The sequence below is a fragment of the Salminus brasiliensis genome, chromosome 3 (genome assembly GCF_030463535.1).
Source record: "Salminus brasiliensis chromosome 3, fSalBra1.hap2, whole genome shotgun sequence".
NCBI classification, from domain to species: Eukaryota; Metazoa; Chordata; class Actinopteri; order Characiformes; family Bryconidae; genus Salminus; species Salminus brasiliensis.
The window spans coordinates 9,796,845-9,818,989 of NC_132880.1; the positions used below are offsets into that span (position 1 = coordinate 9,796,845).

The 22,145-nt window shown below is 39.5% G+C and overlaps 2 protein-coding genes across 3 annotated transcripts in view; both read right to left on the reverse strand.

Annotated features, from left to right (window-relative positions):
- rpl15 (ribosomal protein L15) overlaps positions 1 to 22,145 on the reverse strand; it is a 133,591-nt gene that overhangs the window by 67,245 nt on the left and 44,201 nt on the right. The gene's annotated exons all lie outside the window — the stretch shown is intronic.
- Positions 1 to 22,145, reverse strand: part of LOC140551767 (ubiquitin-conjugating enzyme E2 E2-like) — a 70,574-nt gene that overhangs the window by 35,457 nt on the left and 12,972 nt on the right. The window lies entirely within an intron of this gene.

A 22,145-nucleotide genomic window follows, 5' to 3' on the forward strand; every position in this document is an offset into this window, starting at 1 on the left:
AAAAACAGCTGTACAAACATCAAATAAAGCACAAGATCAGAAAGTGTTGTACCAACGGTATGACGTTAACATAATAAATTCTTACACCAAAAGTCGTTTATACTATACACACACAGACACACACACACATTTCTTTTCTATAGTATTTTTGGGTTTCCTAGCTTCTTCTGTCCACAGTAGAGTACTTTAGATTCCTCAATTACTAAGATAACGGATTGTGACAGCACATCAATAGATCCATACAGACATTCATGAACGCATTCATACTCACACTCACTCTCTATATTGCATCCATGTAGTTTTCTGAGCCATGTCTCAGCTCAGTGAGCCGCACGGTCCTGGAGATTCCTTCCTTTCCTCTCCGATCCTCACTCATCTTTAAAGACCTTTTTGTCACACAGAGCGTTTCCGCTCCTTTCCCTCTGCTTTAATCCAGATGATAAAACCCTGAGCAATGAGCTGAATGCTGTGCAGTCTGCAGGGAGCGGAACAGACAAGACGCTGCATAAAAAGTGCCAGCGCAACTCTAGAGACCTAGAGGGGAAAAAACACTCTACAGTCCTGAAGCATATTTATAACACTGACAAAAAAAAGCAGCATAAATATTACCAGATCAGATCCAAAGGCATCTGCATCTATCTGTTTAAAAACCGAGTAGACATCTGATCTGGCATCTGCAGACATACTATGTGCCCAAAGGTATCAGTGAATTCAGCTACTTGGGTGCACCCAATGGGAGGTGTTCAGTGCACACCCAGCTTACATAGTCTCACCATGACCAGTGCTCTCTGAAGTGATGGTGCCCCAACAAATACCTCTGGAACGTGTTAAAGTGACGTGATCCAGAACTAAACAATCCAACTTCAGTGCCTGACCAAACTACAGCTCTTTAGGCTAAACGCAATCAAATCCTCACAACAAGTGCAAGTGTTACAGCAGCAAAGGTGGACAAACGTGTCGGTAACACCCTTGATTTTGGAAGAAACACTGGATGGGTAGATATCTACAAGGCATGTGCATTCCGACTAACTGGAGTTTAAGACAAATCTGGTGTCAGGTCAGGTGACTTACATTCCTCAAAGCTAACATCAGGTGACTTACATTCCTATTCAGATAAGAAAAACAGCCATAACTGACACTACAGCCAACCAATGCAGTGGTAAATCCATAAATCCACATAGACGTAATTCAATCTCTTTACCTTTTCCAAGTAAATGACTGCCCACCTGTCCGAACTGACACTAATGGAAGACTGAATGTCGGGCTCCTCCACTACCCGCCACAGACCAGCTGTCCACTCTCCAGCTATTGCTACCCGTCTTACAGACACTAAAGTTTTTTTCATTTTTATTACGACCATTAATCATCATCATTTCTAACATTATTTTTTACCATATTATTATGTCTGCACTCTAGCCACAAGCTAATAAAATGATTCAGTGGAATACAAGACAACAAACAAGACAACAGTTACCTTAGCAATAATCTTAAAGCACTACAGTTCCCACAATACCATGCAAATTTAACAGTGTACAGCTTAAGGCCTCTGAAATTACCATATATACCATAATAGCAAGAACCATGTAGTCTCAAATAGATCCCCGAACCATGACAGTTCCATATGAATACATATAGCGTTACACCCCTACTCTATAATGACTGGTAACTTCAACCATTCTTCAACTGTACTATTTATATCCTTATAAGGGGTCAGTTACCTTGCAGAGGCAGATACCATAACTCTCTCAAACTGTTCAAAATAAGAAAACAAGGCTTTTTAGGTACCGTCAGGAAATACCACTCAACCACTGGCACTTAACCATGTGGTCTATTTGTTTTTAACACAGGGTCTCTCATGGGAACTGGCAGGAGAACAAAAGTATGCTTCTTTCTCTGTGTAAGCATGTGTATATCTTTCAGTGAAGCCGGCAGCTGATGACTGCAGACAGGCACACTCACTCCTCTCGGCTTAAGCATGAATCACGTTCAGTACTGCACAAATCATCAGGAGAAGCCACAAAGGAGACACATCAACTCAAACTAAAAGGATCTGTCAACAGGATCTTACATGAGCCGGATATGTTGCATTTTAAGCTGCTAATGCTGTAACAAACTGCATACAGTTCAAGCTCAATACAACACCAAATCAAATTTCTTTGAGCATTTGACACGAATACATGCCTCAAGCCAATAAAATCCCGTTAGACAAAAGAAAAAGAAGCTCTTTGCATTGGTTAAAAAAGACTTTCTTTATATTACACCCAAACGGCTTAATCTAACATTATGGACTATCAGAATTCACATCCACAATTTCATTGTCATTTCAAATGTGTACAAGTCAGTCAAGTCATGTACCGTCTGCCTTTAAGACTGCCAGAGTAGTTCCCATCTTAAAAGACGTCAACACTAGATAGCTCGGACATCAACAACTGCATACCAGACCTGTCTTTTCTCTCAAAGCTTCATGAACGTTCTGTCTCAATCTCCCTACCTCCAGAACCCTAACCAGCTGCATCAAACTGACGTCCTCACTGCAGTTACAGAGAAGCTTCATGCTGCATGATCAGTCCTGCTCCGTGCAGACTTTCATCTGGTTTCATCACAAAGCTCAATGCCTGGATTCTCCTACCACTGCTATGCTGATGGCATTCAACTCATCCTTTTTTATCTCCCACCTCCCCCCTGAAGGTCTCCCTGAAATCTCGTCATGGACGGCAGCCCATCGGCTGAAGCTCAACCCTAGTAAAAGCCTGAGCTGCTATACATGCACAGGTCCTCAATGCAATCTTGCCATCTTTCTCAAGAACTCCTTGCAGCTGGCTGCAGAAGAACAAAACATACAACATTGGCACTGTTGTGGATGAACTAGCAAGACTAATGCAACCCCCTCCTGGCTGATCTTCCACTGTGTGCCATTAGGCTTTCACAACTGATCCAGAATGCAGTAGCACAACTTGTATTTAATCTTCCTAGGTTCAACCATATCACTTCTTTACTGTGTTCTCTTCAGTTGCTTCCTGTTGGAGCCCGCTTCAAACGTTAAACCCTGACGTTGGCCTACAAACCCAAAAATGGGCCATCCCCTTCCTAACTAATGACAATGGTTAAAACTCAGTCGGTGCAGAGAGCCATTCGTGCTTCGCGTTCGACTTGGCTTAACCTACTATTCTACATGACGTATGGAAGACAAGTATCTAGACTTTTACCTGTCCTGGAACTGAGGTGGTAAAACAAACTTAAACCTCCCCTGAGTTTGCAAGTTTCAGGTGAGTTGCTCACGGTCTTCAAATGTTGATGGAAGTCCCACCTTTTTCCAGGTGCACCCTACACGAATTCTGCAGTTATTAAAGATCTTGTGACTGCAAGTTTTAGTTTTGTACTTTAATGAAGCTTAGAGGTATCTTTAAACCCTAGCCTATTTGCACTAGCTAGGAGCAGAGTTTCTGCTAAATGGCTGAAAATGAAAATGTATATAGAAACAAGGGACCACCATATTGAATTAAACCAGATTATGAACTTTGAATCATTACACCCTTAGTGTGTGGCCATCTATAAAGTAGTGCTTGCATACAAGGCTAGCCAGACTGGCGAAATCAGTAGTCCTGAGGTTAAGCGGTATGTTAATTACCCAGCAGAAAAGAGAGAGACAGCACACAGTAGGCTGTCTTCTGATGAATCTCTTTTCTTCCTTAGAGATCTTGCCTTGATTCCCTTCCAACATATACTCTGTTTCTCTCGCACCCTCTCTCTCTGGCAAAGGGGGTCTTTCCTATGTGGTAAGCGAAGCAAATAAAATCCATCCTGACGTGGGGTGATAACGGCAATATTGATTCAGTGGCGCAGGGAATCGATTTTAATGTTGCTCAGAAATTGAGACGGGTGGCCATGAATGGCAAATCATTCCAGATGAAATTGACAGACAGAATCATTCCTTTCTCCTGCGCTGGAGCTCTAAAGCATCCACGTCTGAGCACAAATGACTAATGTTAGATCATCTGTCACTCTAATGGGATATTCACACAGAAATGATCCCCTGCTGCCAAACAATACAAGAAAAAGACTAGTAAAAACCACATAGATGAAATGAAGCATAGCGTCATATAGGATTGATCTGAATGAGGAATTTAGCAGCCAGATACTTAATAAAAGTATTACAAGTAGGGACTTGTATGGGATTGTGGGTCAATGTAATTATCTGATGTTTACAGTCTGTCAAATGACAAATTTGTTCATGTCAATATATAAAAATGACAAAAACATGGAACTAAATCTATCCACAGAAATAAAGCATTTATGTCTATATGATTTTGAACACAGTAAAATGAATAAAAGATTAATTTTCAGATAAATTAGCATATAAATCCAGCATCACTTCAACATTCTACTCTTCTTGAGTACAATAAATACATCTTCAATGATACAATAATACTGCTAATAATCCAAAACCACAAGTGAACCTGGTACCTGTGGTATATGTTGATGGTGCCCTAGTAGGAAATCCAATTAAAAAAAAAAATCTTCTATGGGTATTTTTTTGCCTTAGAATGCTTTGCAATGACCTCTGAGTTCTCTGTCCATTTTAAACAGAAAACCTATCCCATCAATTTAGAAAAATTGATGGAATTCTACACACGTATTTGTTCTCAAAGACACAAGAAGGAAACCACTTTATTAGAATTCTCAGAAATGCTTCACCCAAGTTCTGACATTTGAGGCTTTACCGGATACTCAAGTCAAAGAGGATAGAAGATAGCATTTGACTCCAGCTTGCAGAACTGGAGATCTTGATCATTATGCAGCAACAATAATAAAGAAACTCTTAAAAGGCATGTAAACATTGTCAGATGAGTACTTGCTAAATGTATAGGCTTCTACTTGCGCAAAATGAATGTAGGTACAGTAAAAGGTCAAGTACCAGTACAACCGGTTCTCTAACGTTCAATGGGTTTTCACAAGGACTGTACAATATATTGTTTTAGCATCGTTATTGCAATGTGTGTATGCACAATCAATCTTTAAAACTTGCTATTTGATAATAAAATTCACACTGTTCTCATTTTTCATGACATATATTTGATACACTGAGTACATTACTAATATCAAGACATCTTTATCAATGACTTCTGGTAAAATCTGGTGGAAATTCTTTTAAATTTAATATATCAATAAATGTTGCAGGACAACAAAATACTGCATTGTCTCTTCAAACATAAGGCAGCCCAAATTTCTAGCAAATCTAATTTCCTTCAAACTCTGTCGCCAACAAGTCCTTTACATCACTCAGTCTTTACTTTACTTTTAACTCATTTCTAATTCATGCCATCAGTGTAATTGCCTAGTGTAGACACAGTATCCCAGTGGCTCTTGCTGCATGTATGTGTGTATAGTCACCTGAGACAATACCCGACTGACCAAAGACAAAATCTTGCCTGACCAAAGACAAAACTCTTCTGTAAAACAATAATTAATTACACATTAATTGAGTGTCCCGACAGATTTCTCTTCCTTACAACAGACACAAGGGCACCACACACACCACACAATCAAACCAAATAGTTGGACTGAGAAGGAGACAAGAGTGTTTTTAAAAGGAATGCTGTCACTTTTCAGCTCCTACAGAGAGAGATGTCCGCAGCCATTATAGGTGAAATGTTATCGAACAGCTCTGTAGGGCACATAAATGGAATCTCTCAGGAGGCTGGTGACTGGCATATATTTTGGCAATGCCCAAAACTGAAAATTTTGAACATTTTCTGGGAGAACTTGTATAATATACTGCAAAAAAAAATTTCATTTTGAATTACCCTTGAGGTTTGACATGCTGATAAACTTGGGGAGGTAAACCCTGACACAACAGGATTGGATAAACACCTATTGATCATAGAAGGTGGCTGTCTCCTGATCATCTCGTAATGGAAGACTGGATAATTTTGGTTAATGAGATATATGTAATGGAAAAGATTACTTTTTGGATTAGGTGGAATATGGCAAAATGTGTGTTAGATTTTATAGAAATACAACTTAAGTGATCTTTCTGTAACTGCACCCTGCCCCTCTTCCCTTCTTGTATATCATAATCCAATTGTTTATATAGTGGTGTGGATTTTAAAACATATGTATGGATACTTTAATAAAAAATGCAAAAAAACAAAGGCACAACTGTAAGGTGCTAATATCCACCTGTGCATGTGTACACTGGGAAACAAACACAACAAATAATAGAAACGGAAACATTTCCCAAAAAACATCTGCTAGTCAGCAACAAAATAAAATAAAAATAAAAAACAGACCATTTAAAATATGGGATTTAAAATGAACATTTTGGGCCCAGAACAGTACAAGATCCTTATGTGTTTGGTTTAGTTTTTGCTCCAAGCAAAAACCCATTGGTTTCTGGAACATGAGCCACAGATTCAGTTAAATAATCACAGTCTCAAACACACAGCAGGGCTCCAGCAACAGTGCTAAAAGACAGCTGCCCTGGTACGCTTCAGTAAGATTATACACAGCCAGCGCCCCTGATTTACATGTAGCCATTAGTTTCCCTTAAAACAGTGGTAATACTTGTGCTCTCGTCAAAGAGTCCAAGAGATATAAAGACAGATCGCCCATTAAGGGACAGGGTTTGAAGGGGAACGGCTCGGCATGGAACATGCACAAAAGGGCACATTAAGAATTCATCAGCCAGTATGAAACAGATCAGGGGAGTGGAGAGAGAGTGCGAGTTGCTGTGGAGGACAGAAGCTGTCGGGGGGTGGGGGTTGCACTCTTTGCTGTCAGCTGAAGAGAGAACACCTTCACTTGATTTCAGGAGAAGCCGCAAGAGGTACATAAATCATTCCACATCATAAAGAGTACAGAGTTAAATATGATTTTCATATTAACATGTGTGCTCATTGTTTTCTAAATGCAACAGCATAAAAACACACAAATTGATCCATCCATCTGTGCAATATAGCAATGCCACTGGAAGCAACACAACCATAAAGCATGTTAGACTGACCATATGCAATACAGCTGACTAAGTGTTCTTAGCCATTCACTGATTCCTCCAAATACATATTCCAGTTCTACACAGGCATTTCAGAATACCATGACCATGCCAGGTTGGGAATTAGATCCGCTCCAGTGAGCATATAACAGCACTTTGTAGTTCTTTAACATGGCATAATGGCATGTTAGCAGTGTGTGTTGTGCTGGTACGATTGGATAGCTGGAGTTTTTACACACCCCAGTGTGACTGCGGGATTGAGAACAGTCCACCCTCCAAAACTCAAGTCAACAGTGTCCTGTGGGCAGTATCATGTAAAGGATAATGAAGGACTAAAGGATGGCAAACACTAACTGTGCAGCAACAGATGAGCTTAAGTAAGATATTTACAAGGTGGACCAACCACATAGGAGTGTCTAATAGAGTGGACAGTGAATGGACTCAGTGATTAAAACACACACTACTAAGACAACACCACCCTGTCAGTTAGTGTGCCTGTAATGCTGAGAATGACCCACCACCAAATAATAAATGCAGGGGTGGTCTAGGGAACAGGGTGAAAAGAAGCTAACAAAGTATGTAGAAAAAAAGATGGACTACAGGAATTATAGAACAGAAGTGCTCCTATATTGGAAGTGGATCTGTATATTTTGACTATTTCAGTCCATAGCACCCATTTCCAAAACTCATCTGGCTTCTCTGGATGTTCTGCAGCATACGTTAAATGTCTTTGTGATGAGGTTGCAGGTAAGGTTTCTTTCTAATGACTCTAGTAATTATGTAACGCTGCACAGTGGAGCGGTTCACCACCCTCTTGACCTTCCTGCAGGTTCATGGCAGTGAGTTTTCTCAGTCATCCAGATCTCATCTTGAACCCCGCAATTCTCCTGAACTGCCAACTGCCAACATTGTGCACTGTAAAAACACTTCCAGGCCGATCTTCTTATGGCCTTCCACTGCCTTGCAGGTATCGATTACCTGTGTTTTCAAATCTTTAGACAGTTGCTAAGAGGAGCCAATATTTGATTAGTGCTAGTGAAAAGTCAGAGACATGTAGACAGCTTGGAAACTTGATTCAGCTGACAGTTTCTAATAAGAATTGGTGACATGCCTCAAATGTGGCCAGACAGGTTGCTTCTGTCTGGTCACATTTACATTACTTTGTAATGTTCCTTTTGGCATAATAGATCATTATTACATTTCCACATTTATTAATGCAAAAGCATAAACAGTAATGTTAAACAGCACCTGGTCGTGTTGTAATCAACGGCTGAGGCTGCTGCACACCAATAATTCAACCAAACACACTTACCAGGAGTTTCCACTCCATCAAGTTCAAAATGTTTAACTCCAGACGAAAAACTCAGCCAATAAAATAAGTTCATCTGAACTTGAGTGAACGCAGGGCTGAAAAGTGAGACATATTTACTCTTGCTTGTTAATAAAAACACTGAATGTTTATTCCTTCAACATTCATTCAAACTGTTTTCAGAAAGGTTTGGCTAAAACCCCTGAGAAACAGACCCCTCAGCGCCACATCTTAGGGAGTAGTTTAAGGTGGAAATACAATGCTTTCTCTCTTTGCTAGTTCTGGTGTTTAGGGTGCTCGCTAATGTTGCTAATGTTTACATCAAACTCAGTAAGTGCTGGTCTTTAGTCTGTCCATTCAGAGATGTGATGGTGTTAGCATAAAGAAAAGCTCTGCTCCTTCTCTGCTTTGCAAAACGTCACAGGCGGATTCCTAGCAGATCTGACTCGGACACGCTCCTCTGCCTGAACCCTGCTGCTTTCCACACTGAACACGTTCATCGCTGAGAACCGTGCAGCGAAAAAACAGCATGCTGCAGCAGACATGCAGGTCATACAAATGTTTTTCATGCAAACTTTTGCGCGACGCGTTTCAGCCAAGACAATCTAGCCTATAGTTCGTGTTGGAGTTGATTTTTAGATTCCAGATGTTAACTGCCCTCCTGTTGGTTGTGCTGAAGTCCAATGAAAAATTGGGAGGGAGGCTGAAAAACAGTTAAGTGACATGTAGAACTATGACAGCAAAAGTTAAATAACGCTACTATTCAGAGCTGGACATGACAACGCAGCAACTGTGATAAAGGTCTATTTTAGGAAGTCTGGAAAGCATGTTTTTTTGTTTTTTTTTTATTAAAGCAAATACAGATGTCCCTATCCGACCCTGTGGACCATATGGAAAACACACCACCACATCGCTTTTCTTATTAAGTACAGCTGGGTAAAAATGAAACGATCACAAAAACATCCAGTTTTACCCCTTTCATTGCTTTTATAAACTATGGTCAATTAAAAAAAAAAAAAAAAAAAAAAACACTTTAATTTCAGATGTAATGTCAAGACGAATAATGATTTTACTAGAAAATAAGGTCAATTAAATAAACATATATTACATAAAAAAAAAATATATTCACCCCTTTAATGTGACAGAGGGCAAGAGAGGTCCTGGCAATAATAAGTATTCCTGGCTACAAAAACATTTTAGAAAAAAGAAAAAAGAAAAAGCACTAAACGTAACTGAACATCGCCTAGAGTTCAGTTAAATTCATCCTTAAGTAATGGACACTATTGAAGGAGGCCACCAAGATGCCTATGACGACAGGAGTCGACAGCTTAGATGCAGCTGAGATAGGAGAGACTCTGCATACGAAAACCGTTTGCCCGGGTTCTTCACCAGTCAGAGCTTTATAGAAGAGTTTCAAAGAAAATTAGATGTGGGACTCCAAGGTCAACTGGAAGGGGTTCTACTGGTCAAGCGAGACCAAAGTGGAACTTTTCGGCCATCAGGCTAGGCGATATGTTTACCATCATGGTGGTGGCAGCATCATGCTGTGAGGATGCTTTGTGAAGGTAGAGGGTTAAAGTGAATACAGCAAAATACAGGACAATCCTGGAGGACAATCTGATTCAGTCTGCAGGAGAACTATGATTTATTGTAAGTGTAAGATTTATGTTCCAGCTAGACAATGGCCTGAAGAGAATTTGTGTCTGGACTTGAAAAGTGCTGTTCACGCCCGATATCTGTGTAACCAGACAGAGCTTGAGCGATTTTGCAAAGAGGAATGTAAAATTGCAGTGTCCAGATGTGCAAGCCTTTGTGAGATTTTAAAAGCTGCTTTCAAACAGCTTTATAATGAAACAAGCAGTTTCTTTAGTGTCCTTTATGTATTATGTTTTACGTACTTCAGACTTCTTGAACGTCTACAGATTTGGTTTCAAGCTATAAAATGGTGGTTCTATTCTTCTACGCCAAAACCTGGGCCTGACCTCCCTGGAGGCCTGCTATGATTTTATTATGTGTACATTTCCACTGAAGGTGTGAGCAGGAGGGATGGTCTCCATTATTGGAGTCCATGTAATTATCACAAACAACCCCAGAACTGCCCCCAAACGATGAAACGGACACAAAGCTGAACGAGCACCAGCTCTCCTCCCTCACTCCTGCATAGCCATTTCCTTTACATCAAAATGCAGCTGACTCAAGTATACACTCCAGCTCACCACGAGTGCACACTTAGCAAACTCTCACTCTTGCACCATGCAGCTGTGAGGGGATGGGGAGGACCGTTGGTGGATTGGAAAACTGAAAAGCTGAATGTTTAAAAAAAAAAAAAAAAGCAATGAAAGAGAGCAGGGCATTCCTGTGGATCAAGAGACTTTGTCCCCTAACTGGAACACACAAGAGGAGCTGAGAAAGAGAAAGAGAGAGTGAGAGAGAGAGAGATCCCGCTGAGACCTATTGATTCAGCAGCTATGCTGTTTGAGAAACACATTTAAAACTCATTCTGTCAGCAAGAGTGCCGGAGTGAGCAAGGGAGAGGGAGGAAAAACAGAAAGGAAAAAAAACAGAAGTGCAGGAGATGAGCCTTCACTTACTGCACTATACCGTAAAAAGCCTCTGCCGATAATGAGCTCTTTAACAACACTCATAAACGCATCAAATACACACCCTGCAGACAAGAGGCACATTTAACAACACGATACAAATCTCTTTATGGCTAAATGTCTTTAACTTAAAGGTCCAGTCTACTTTACACCTTAGAACACAGCATATCACTGTAACATAAAGGTGCTGCACTGATAGTAATCTGGGAAACAGCCCTTTTGATCATAATAAATCACATTATGCAGTACAGGGCTCTATATACTCTGGTACACTGGTGGTACAGAACAATTTAGATCTTTTTAAATTCTTTTTTATTCAGACATTCAAAAACCTTTCTGTAAGCGTGTTCTCTGTTCAGAATCCTGTGTAAGAATCATTTTTGAGGGCCAATATCTTTCCTTGCTTTTCTGTGAAAAAGTTTTATGTAGTCTACAGACACTGCAATGTTCATTACCCACCTATATACTCGAAAATAAACTCAGAGCCCAATTTAAATGTAACATCTATGCTTTTTAGTGTTTAGCTCTACCTATTCCACCTGAAGTTAAATCACAAGAATAGTCTAAAACAGAAAACTCATTCGGACTGGGATGTCGGAATTTCTATGTTCCAAGCAGGTAATGTCAAATGGAAGTCGGATTTCCTACTTGGAAAGTTGAGAGAGCCACACCATCCCGAAGTTCAAAATCCAAGATGGCCGTACTGCACATCAATAGTAACAAAGGTAGCAGTATTACACTTATTACATTATCTATGTGTGTCTCATTAATTCCGTTGTGCACACAGTACTGTTCTACTTCTATCTGTTGACGTGTTTCCATAACGTTTGAATATGTAAAATACTGCAAAATGAGTTGTTATCCACTGGTATCACTAACAGTGCTAACAATGCTAGCCTGGGGCATACAAAGTGGGACACATTTTGGTTGGACTCGCCATAAAACACTGGTAAAGGATGGTCAAACCAGTTGTGGTATAACTAATTGTTTTTTGGAAATAATCTGAAATACTGTGCACGATCATCGAAATGTTTAACTGGAACGTGGTCAACTCGTGTGACGGCATTCCCAGCTCCAACATACGACAATCCGAGGTTAAAGAAAAGCAATATTACACTTGTGCTGTTTCAAACTTGATTTGTGCGCCCCCAAGTGGTTAAAATTTCTATTCTGCTGCGTCCATGACTCCGCCTCAATTGATAATTGACAACTAAATGAATAAGCGCAGATTTTTTTCCACCATTATGTAGGGATGGAGGGCGACCTTACAAATCTTGGCACTTCCACTGGTCTTGGTAGAAGCAGATAAGAGTGCATAGTGACCCTTTTTAATATATTCTACAGCCGTGGCCACACTTGCCAAGCTTGGCCTCCAAAAATCACACCTTATTAAGTGCAAATTGTAGGCAAATTCACGCAAATTTTATGTGTGCAGTTACTTGAAGACCACAGCAGTCACAAGTACGATAGAATTAAGGCGCATTAGCAAAACAAAACCCTCAAGTGATACATGAAAGGTAGAGCAGCTGTATAATACAGTGGAGAACACCATCACCCTGCACACTGAAGAGCAGGATTCAGTTCCTATTCAGGAGGGAATTCATTCAATGTCTGTCTACTGTATTACGATGAGAGAAGAGTTGTCAACACAAACAGCATTCCCTGTTGAACAACATATGACACTGTAAACCATCTGTCTTTGTATAGGCCCTGATTATTTTGAAATTAATATTTTGCTGCATTTTAGGTCTTATTGCAGTAAACATTTGGCATACACACACACACACTATATATATATATATATATATATATATATCTTGATCAGTGGTCGCATTAACAGAATATATATATATATATATATATTAAAAATATATTGTATATGTATAAAAACCAGACAGATAATAGATTATGACAATTTGTATGCCATCAAAATGACAAGCAAAGAGAAAATTAATGCTAGGCCTGGTTTTGATGCAATCCAGATGATACTCATATTTTTCATAGATCAGGTATCAGCAATTCTAAGTCTGATCCACTTTCTGATCCTTTGTTTTTACCGCTGTGCCACAGTCTTCCATGCGTCATTTATGTTGGCATGGATGTTTGTGACAACAACTAACATGGAAAAGGTGAAGGAGGTTGTGATAATGTACTTACTACAAAAAAGACCAAAGATCCAGCAGTGTACACGGGTGTGAACGTTGTAAAAAAAAGAAAGTTTCTTTTCTGCCCAAGTTTCTTCTTCATCGTGTCCATAGGGCAGTGGTTGTGCTACGCTTAAACTATTGGCTATATTTCCTCTTCGATTTCCAGTGGTACTACTCCGTTCCAACTATCAGTAAGCTTACAGAGCATGTGCACAAAATACTGACAAAATGAATGCAGAATACAGACAGAAGGCTCTGTCTGTACCCGTAACTGTATTTAACGTTGAGAAAAAAGGAGCCTTTAGAGGGTGCACTGTGGATTGGTTTTAAGTAGAGCAAAGATAACCTCACTACATTTCAAGAACCCACATTTATTACAGACTCAAACAGCTGTTAAAAAGCTGTCCAAAAAAACTGTGACAAATACACTCTCAAACACACTGCTGCCTAAAGAAAACTACCTCAAAAGCATTATGTTTTACCAGCAGCCTAGTTTATCGAACCTAAATTGGGTATAGAGTTTCTATGAAAACACAAAGAGTGGATCAGAAGATACTCAAAATGAAAGTCCTCAAATCAGATCGGGGGAAAATGGCCCTACTTTAAGCCTTATAAGAACTGCAGCCAATCAGTTAATCAACACTGTTAATTCATGGGTTGACCCCAGCTTGCCTCTATAAAGCCCCTAGCAGCTCAATACTGATATTATTCTCAGGTATGCACAGCGCTGGCATTGCTAACATAGCTCGCCTCTGCTTATCTACCGCTCACACACAGAAAGAGAGAGGGAGAGGGAAAGGGAGAGAGAACAGGTCAGTTCACTCAGGCAGACAAAGAGGAACTGTGTGCAGTTCTGCAAGAGTGATGACAAGTCAGATCGGACACTTTACATGATCTCAATGGATCAGACATAACTGAAATGGCTATAAATGAACAACTAAGACTGTTGAGGGATTTAACCTTTTTTTTATGTGTTCTGCATTTCTTTTCACGTACATCTGTATTTGCTCCAGTGTGTGTGAGAGAGAGAGAGAGAGAAGAGAAAAAAAAAAAAATCATAAACACCTGTATTCAATTCACACAGCTCATAATGCTCATAACAATATGTATATTTTAACACCCTTACCACACACGCATACGCAGGCAAGGGTAAGCCTTCTCATTACACAGTGCTTTACAGCATGCACACAATAATGAACTGGCCAAGATAACGTCAAATATACAAATGCTATTGTGCCGATAATCTGCAAAATCTGCAGAGGTCTGCTTTTCACTGTACGCTTTTTTTTTTTTTAGGACACAGGGGATACTTGGCTGCCTTACAAGATCTTAAACACTTTCTAAAACACTTTACGAGACTTACACTTAATCTGTAGAAGGATAGCAGTTAGAGCACAATAAAAAGGTAATAGACATAGATAGACAATGATAATTTAGAAGAAAAGGGTGAAAAGAACAAAAACTAGTGCTACTACTTTGACAGATGTGGTCGCATGATTTTGTATGTGTTGTATGAGTCTTTCTACTTTGTAACTAATAACATTTGCATAAGGTGAAAGTTTAAGATCATTTCCACTTGCAAGCACAATCAGCCGAAGAATTCAGAGAGCTCGGATTATTTCTATATTTGTGTACAACTGCAGTATTTTTACACGTGAGCCAATCAAAACATATGTTACTGAGCTCATCTAACAACAATAAACAAATAAAAATTAATAGGTTTAATACTTAAATTAAAAATAGTTGTTCCATATGTGTGTATTAACAAGCCACTCAGGGCACTGCCACTATAATCTGAGGGTCGCTGCTTACCCACAGCAGCCAGAGGCACTTGCATGACGGCACTTTCACCCCACATCTTGCCTGGTGTAATGTTGGTCAATATAGGCATCTGTTAGCTATTGTATTGGAGCTGGTGAGCTGTGCTTTTCTCAGAGCGCATTGGCCGGCTTCACATGTGTCTTCACCATCCTAACACCCTCCTAAATTTCATTTGACTCCACTGCTGCTAATACAATGTGTGCTTTAATTCCCTCCAATGGACAGTTCTACACGTGCCTTTGTTGACACGCTGAAAGATACAGAACTAGTAGTGGACGTAAAAGATAAGGTAGAGCAATGTTACAGAATTCTCCATTAATATGACTCAGCGTTACACAGTTCTTGCAAAAGGTTGCATGCAGGCTTCATCAAAGTTGCATATCGCAATAACTGAGCTACGGCCCAGAGATGCAATTCCCTTATTACAATTCAGTGTACCATCAACATGATTCTTGAGGTTGTTAGGTCAAGGTAAAATTGCCGTAAACCTTGTTGGTTTAAGGTCTGGGTAAATGAATTTATTATTTAGAATTTCTTTTAGAGATGGATAAAAAAAAAAATAAAAAAAAGATTGTTGTCTTAATAACACTAGGTACTGAATCAGTGCCATGAGGAACTAATTTCCATACTACACTGAATATATGGCCATTTCTGACACAAGACACCATGAATCCAGCGAATATTAGCAACAAAACACAGTGAAGACATTTGCACTCAGATGAGCCAAGAGTGTGTGTGTGTGTGTGTGTGTGTGTGTGTGTGTGTGTGTGTGTGTGTATGCATCGGCTGTGATTTCATGTGTTTTGTAGCAGCAACGTGCATGCACCTGTGTCTGTGCGGTAGCTAAAGGGCATATCCAGTGTGTGTGTGTGTGTGTGTGTGTGTGTGTGTGTGTGTGTGTGTGTGTGTGTGAGAAAGCAAGCATGTGCACAAGCATGTCTGTGTGTTCATGCATGTCTGTGTATGAGGGGGCGGCTTTGTGAACCTCAGAAAGCAGGAGAGGAAGTTAGTAGGTGCTGTGATGAGTAGGAGAAAGACATTGAATATTTGGGGTGGGCGAAACAAACATAAGTACAATATAATATTGCAATATTTTGAGATCTGACTACTGATTTTATTATTTAAATCATAAACAAACATTAAATGTTAATGATTAATATAACATATTACTTTTTGTTCCACCCACCCCAAATATTCAATGCCTATAGTAGTGGACTAAGACCACTAGTAGAACCATAGATCTGCTAGATCACTAAAATCAAGGCTTTTATACGTGGAACAGTTGTAATTAACAGCTAGATAGTGTAATGGAGGAATCAGAAAAACACATTTACAATTTAACTAAACTAACACTCGAACATTTGTACTGTTCTTGTCTTTTATTGAGCTCACAGAATCATCCACAGTGCAGAATAGAAAACATAAGTGAAACTGTGCCAATGACTTAGAGAGCTAACTGTCAAAAAGTGCATCAGTTAAGGAGATTAGGTTAGAAGAGGTTGTAATACTGTACTGACTACAAAAAAGACAAAAGCGGTAATGGTGTAAAAGGCTGGGAATGGTGTAAAAGTATGTTTTCTGACAGAATTTATTTGCGGACGTATCCATATTATAGTGGACGTGTTTTGCTTGAACTATTGGATACACTGCCCACATGATTTCCAATAGTACTGCGATGTTCAGTCTGTATCCGCATGCTTTCATAGAACATATACGGAAAAAATATCGCAGAGCGCGTACAGAAGGTTCGGCCCATGTCAAGTCAAGTCAAATTTATTTGTATAGCGCTTTTTACAACCATTGTCGTCACAAAGCAGCTTTACATAATTAGTAAAAGACAGACATAAAAAAATAAATAACGTAAGACATAAAGGATCAAAGATCCCCAGTGAGCAAGCCAACGGCAACAGTGGCAAGGAAAAACTCCATCAGAGCTGTAAGAAGAAACCTTGGGAGGAACCAAGACTCACAAGGGGGACCCATCCTCCTCTGGTCAGAACTATTTAAACATTATTGATAAAAAATTCCATGTCCATATCTGTATTTAGTGTTGAGCATTAATTAGCTATTAGTTTTTGCCTTTGGTATGGTAAGAAACAGATTTGTAAACAACAATGTCCAAATATATAGAAAACAGGTTTCTGAAGTTCTGAACATGACTAGCATTTGCCCTCACTGATCTAAATAGTCCCACAGGAAATGAACCCTGGTTTTAGTGAGTGTAGCAAAATATGCTACAGACACATTTTTTATTTTAATATCAGGAACACAACGGGGAAGGAAGGTTTCATCTTTTTCCCTGCTTATGAATTTTCATATCTGACCATATCTGACCACAAAAAGTTTTAAATCCCTAAAATGTACTCAGTTTGTAAAGCTCACTAGTAAATAATGTCACTGAGAACACTGCATATATTTGAAAGATTTAAGTCATAGTCCTCATATAAACAGACAAACCACTGCAGATTCATAAACATTTCTGATAGTGAACAGAGTAATGTAAATCGAGATGGTTCTGAGGCATAAGAAATTCTACACTTTACACACTCTCTAAACAACATGTCTAAAAAACCATCCCACAATGATTTGGTTTACAAGGTGTCCAATCTAGTGGGAAAACTCAAACACTTGAAGGCGCTTCTTACACCTCACTGCTGGAATCCGTCAGTAGACCACCTCCAGCACACAGCAGGAGAGGACTGCTCAGGATGTTTAAATGTGCCCATCATTCTGTTTCTACTAACATGAAATACTGTTTGCTGTATAATGACAAAAAGAGTACAAAATGCTGCAACCAATGACTAAACTGATAACAGACATCATATCCACAATCTGCTGCCAATAAGAGCACTGTCCCGGTTTCAAATCCAAATGCCAGATGAAACAAACCACAGAAAACAGCTACAGTTTCAAGATAATGTGGACTGCATTTCTGCTTTGCTTACTAATACAACTTGGTCTGTGTTATCTAAGCCACAATTTTAGACAAACATGTTTTAACAACACTAATAACCCTCTAACAGTTGCATTGTGCAGGCTAGAAAAAGTAAGTGTATGAACCTTAGAGTGTTAATGACAGCAAAAGGGAACCTCTGTGAGAATGACTTCTCCCAGAAATAATTGTCAAAAGAAGTTTTAGTTAGGGAGGTGAGAAGATATTTACCACATAATTTATTGCACTACAACTCACATCCACTGGAGGTGCTGTTTTGTCAAATACACACAGCATATGTGTGACTTCCTCTTGAGACCAGATATGCCTTGATGCAAACAATTTAGATGTGTTATAGAGACAAATCGAGCTGGGAAAGACTAGAAAAGCATTGCTAAAGACCAGGGTGTACAGAAATCCACTTTTAGACAATGTGTCTACAAAAAGAGAAAATTCAGGACTGTTTGCTAATCTCCCTAGGAGCTGGTGTCCTCCTAAGGATGGGCTATCCACAACAGGCAATCCTAAAAAAACAACCTACAGAAGTAGGTTAGATTGTGTATCAATATTTATGACCTTTAGTTGCAAGAAAACACAAGTAAATCAGAATTACCTGGATGTCTGCACTGGTTACTAACTGTTAATATAAGTGAGTGACTGTTACCCAAGTCACAATTATTACACAATAATTTCCAGGTAGGCTCCAATACCACCGTGACACTAACCAGGACAAGCAGAAAAGGAGATGAACTTACACTTCTGTGAGCCAAACCAGTCTGTATAGTGTATAATTAGAGCTCTACATAATCGATACATTTAACACCAAAAATAAACCGAAAGAATAAGATCTGCCCCGAACCTGTGCCTACTATCGTTACACCCCCACAAAACAGAGTATTTTCTTGGGAGTGGAGATGGAGAGCGAGTGAGAAAAATGTGTGCGAGAGAGCAAGCGACAGTGCAGTGAGCGTGTGTTTGTATGAAGGAGAAAAAGGGGGGGGGGAAGGGGTGGAAGAGACAAAGAGAGAGAGAGCGAGAGAGAGCGATACAGAGACAGAGAGCGAGAGAGAGAGAGCCAATCTCCTTTGGGATTCCACTTCGTTTCCTTATTGCCAGCTGAGTAATTCTTATCGGATCGCTGGCAAAACTATCATAAAAGGATAGAATAATTAAAGAAAAGGGAAAAGTGCGGAGCAGCGGGCCACGGTGGGCAAAAGAGCAATGTAATGTCTCTGTTGCATGGCTATTTACATAGCCTTCCAGCATGGTTGTCACATTCAATTCATTATCCTCCATCAGGGTGACAAAAGTGATTAAAACAAGGAGGAAATATCTCAGTGTGCGCAGCCCAAAATGTCAACAACTCCCCTCCGTCCTTTCAGCGTTCTGCCAAATTATTGCCCAAATGAGAGATGTTCCTTATTAAAAACTCAAAGCCCAGCTTTCCCAGCAGCTTTTAGACACGCTTTGGAGTGCGCAAGTAAACGGCACCCGCTTAAAAAAAACAAACATAAAAAAACACACATCATGATCATCAGAAGGACATTCAGTCTCTCCTTCTCTCTCTCTCTCTCTCTCTCTCTCTCGGACGAGCTGCCTGGATCAAACCCAAGTGCGTAACGAGGAGGCTCCAAAGCAATCACCCCACATCTAACGCTTCTCTTGCTCAGTCTCACAGACAGCGCAGAATCTGCCAAAGAGATTAGTGCATTTGGATGGCAATTAGAGCAGCCACACTCTGATAGGATGTGTGTTTAAACCCATTTCAGAAATATATCTGACTAAAACGCTGAGGCAGTAGTAAGGTTGCAGCGGTATACCGTATACCATTGTATGAAAATTGATAGTTATCATACCGTTTACATTTGCTTAATACTGGTACTGAAAGAAAAAAATGCAACTGAACAGAGAATCTCACCAATTTCTTACTTGATTGTAAAACACAAAAAGGGACACATTTTGCATACACTCCATTAATAAAGTTTTCATTAATCATTCTTTAACTATAGTAAAGTGCTCATTTATGTATTCAATCAAAATAACAAAGACAGGTTTCAATAAGACAATCTGGAAAAAAATAAAATGTGTCTCTGGGCGCTTTCACAAATATATAAACGTGGAGTGTTTTGCTCTCGGTTTGGTTTGTTTTCACCCAGAGAAAAATCCAAGCGCACCAAAATGCATCACAACAAACCATGCAATAACATTCTCTCTGCTTATTCTTTAAACCTGGCTTGGGCAGAGCAAATAAGTACGTATAGAACGACAGTCCTGTGTTCTGGACAAGTGCATACTTCTGTGCAGTTAAACATGGAGCAAAGGCAGAGATGGCATCAGTTCATAGCTGTAGTAATTATCTAGGCAACATACCAGGCTAACACCTGGCTATGGGAGCCATTTAGCTCATACTTGAGGAGATCACATTTTCACCATAAACAAACCGGTCCAGAGTTCGAAAATGAGACCAGACAGAGACAGAGACCTCTGAATCCAAGCGTGATTACTATATTTACACCTGCCCAAATGAATCGCACAAAGGGTGAAAACAAACCAGAGACAGATTTAACTGGACTAAAAAGTGTAGGTGTGAAAACAACAGAACAGAGCTCTATAAAAAAATACTATTCAACGTTACTGAAGGTGTGAAGGATGAAACATCAAGAATGAAGCCCTAAATAATTTATATTCAAACTTGGTGATCAAATCTAGCCAGTAATACCTAATATTGAATAAAATGTCAAAATACTATGTAAAATTATAATTATTTATCTATGCATCATTTAACCATTATTTTAACAACAAAAAATTATTCCAAACATCAGACATTTCCTACTGTGGCCGATTTCCATCATGCACCCAAGATTTAAGAATCAGAATTGGTCTTTAATCCTTTACGTCAGTGGTTCTCTAACCAGCACCCAGATACTGGCCACATTTTGGCTCCATTCTAAGCCACAGGGGTAGAGTTTAAAAATAATAAATAAATAAATAAATAAATAAATAGGGGGGAGGATCTGTCTGATCCACTGCCTCTTTTTGTCAATTTGAAAAATATGTGATTCTGTTTTATGGCTGAGGAGCATCAGTATTGTCATCATTTTAGGCTTCTTTAGGCTTCTTTTCATAAAGAGCAATCTCAAACCACTTTGGCTGTGCAGGTAAATCCATTTGTTACGAAAGCGACAGACTTTCACCCCCGATCTTTCAAGCTGGTCTTCTGGTGTCATATCTCATTGCAAATGTCTCTGTGTGAAATCTCGTTCTCCACAGTGCAGTGCAGGCAGTTGGACATGAATATAAAAAGGCAAGCGTCACAAAGATTACACACGCAGCTCAGGCGAGAGAGGCCGCGCAGACACATACTGACACTCGTGTGAATGATCTCAAACGGGGCAAGCAGTCAGTGCGCTGTCTGTTTCCAGCAGTAGCTGGAATTTTTTGGTAGGAATGAAACAGTATTTGACATGTATAAAAATACACATACCCATGTGTTTTTCCCTATATGGGTTCAATCAGTATCCAAAAAAACTGTTCCATGATTGCCTGTCCATGAGAACACAATAAAAACCACAATAAAAAAAAAAAAATACGACATACAACAAGTAAGTGAAGAAGAAAGCACAAGAACACCCTCTCCTACGACTGCCAGCAGACAATATCAATGTGACTAATCAAACCTTGCTCCGTTTGGCACCATGCGGAGAACCTTCTAAACACAAGTCACTTCATCAAACCCCCCAGGATTTCACAGCTGAATGAGTCTGTTATGTCTTGAACTTGCATTAAAAAATAGCTTAGTTAGTTCCAGTCAAAAACAAACTGGAAATGATGTGCGGCCCTGAGAACCAAGAAAACCAGGCCATGAAAGCAAATGACACCAGTTAAACATTATGCCACAGTTTTAACGTCTCAGAAAATCATTTTATGATGTCTGTCAGATTGATGTAATGAAAATTAAAAAAAAATGTTTTTCCAAAATGGCGACTTTACATAAAAAGGTAAAAATACTGTCTGTGTAAAATTATCTTATACCAGGTAATTTCAGGCACAATTCAAAGAACAACAGCCAGATTTAAAGTATGTCAAAAAGTGAAAAATTACAACTACTGGACGTGTAGATGGACAAATGGAACTAACAAAATCAAGAGCTTAGCTTAAACAGCGGACGCTCTGTTTAAAGGCCCTCTCAGGCCGGACCCCTTGTACAAAGTCCGGTTAATGTCCGAATGAGCTCATGTGCAAAAATACAGTAGGTAATTTTCCAGAGAATTCACAGTGGACGTGTTGATAACATCATTTTAGAGGAGTAAGTAGCCTTGTTTGCCATCCTCGATGTGCTGTAAAC